We start from the raw sequence: 1540 nt of genomic DNA, 5'->3' as shown, positions 1-1540 counted from the left end.
CGGACTAGGAGATAATGCACTTGGTGCAGGGCTTTGTATACGAGCACTTGCGAAGATTAATCCCTTCCTGAATCCTAGTCAAAAGGGATATAATCCCCAAGGGGTTTGAGTGACATGGGAGGGATTCACTCAATCCCTCCCTAGATAAGTTCCCCTTGTGGATTGTATAGCCTGAGTGTTGTGGTTGCCTGACAAATTTTGACATTGGCAAAATCCTATCCACTGAATTCCATAAATACAGCACAAAATTCACACCTGAACTTATCCAAGCACAGTACATAGGTCAAATTTGACAACTCAAAAGCCAACGAAACGGAAACCATACCACATTATACAAGAGATTTCATTAAACCCGAATCACAAACTAAACATGCAAAAGGCAGCAACTACATTCAGACAGGATTTCAGAAGCACATTTCATCTCCACTGATAGGACATACCACCATTACAGAAGCATCAGTGCACTACGAACACCACCACAGTGATACTAGTAGCATGCCACCAGAAGGAACCGAAGAGAAACACGGATTCTACAAGCAGAGACACAGAGGAAAGGATCCAACAACAGGGACGACGACGACGACGGGAGATCAGGCCCTCTCGCCCCTGATGCGGCGCGCGAGCTGGATGTCCTTGGGCATGATGGTGACGCGCTTGGCGTGGATGGCGCAGAGGTTGGTGTCCTCGAACAGCCCCACGAGGTAGGCCTCGGCGGCCTCCTGCAGAGCGGCGACGGCGGAGGACTGGAAGCGGAGGTCGGTCTTGAAGTCCTGCGCGATCTCGCGGACGAGGCGCTGGAAGGGGAGCTTCCGGATGAGCAGCTCCGTGCTCTTCTGATACTTGCGGATCTCCCGGAGCGCGACAGTGCCGGGGCGGAAGCGGTGGGGCTTCTTCACGCCGCCGGTGGCCGGCGCCGACTTGCGCGCCGCCTTGGTCGCCAGCTGCTTGCGGGGCGCCTTGCCGCCCGTCGACTTGCGCGCCGTCTGCTTCGTGCGGGCCATCGGGGATTCGCTGCTTGGCGCGGAGGAGATGGATTTGGGGAGGATTTGATTTGCTGGGAGACTTGAGAGTGATGAGAGGCGACCGGGCGGGGCGAGTACTTGTAGTAGGTGGGAGGGAGGCTGGGGAGGAAGCGGGAGCCGGAAATTTTTCGGGGCATGGCGCGTGGATGAAGAGGCGTCGGATTGGATGGGATGGACGGTGAGATGAGGCGGATACCCGGAGGCCCGCGTAGCGATCCGCGTGGTGGGTGACGGCGGGTTTCTATTGGCTGGTGTGGAGTTGGGAGGATCGACGGACCTATGGGTCAGCGTGTGAAGGGTATTTTTGGTACCACCGCGGTTTGGCCGTGAAAATGAAACGGCAAGGAGCCGGTAAAAGTACAGACGTGACAACGGCGGCAAAGGTTATGGAAATGAACTAGCCCTTGTTTAGGCCTCGTTTAGATCCAAAATTTTTTGGATTTTGACTACTGTGACACTTTCATTTGTATTTGGCAATTAGTGTTTAATTATGGACTAATTAGGTTCAAAAGTTTTGT

At 53.9% G+C, this 1540-nt stretch overlaps 1 pseudogene; it reads right to left on the bottom strand.

The window, feature by feature from the left end:
• Nucleotides 1–255: 255 nt before the first annotated feature.
• LOC136463507 (histone H3.2-like) lies at nucleotides 256–1065 on the bottom strand (annotated as a pseudogene).
• Between the last annotated feature and the right edge of the window lie 475 nt (nucleotides 1066–1540).

Source organism: Miscanthus floridulus, chromosome 7 (genome assembly GCF_019320115.1).
Source record: "Miscanthus floridulus cultivar M001 chromosome 7, ASM1932011v1, whole genome shotgun sequence".
NCBI lineage: Eukaryota > Viridiplantae > Streptophyta > Magnoliopsida > Poales > Poaceae > Miscanthus > Miscanthus floridulus.
This window is presented reverse-complemented; position numbering and strand designations above follow the sequence as displayed.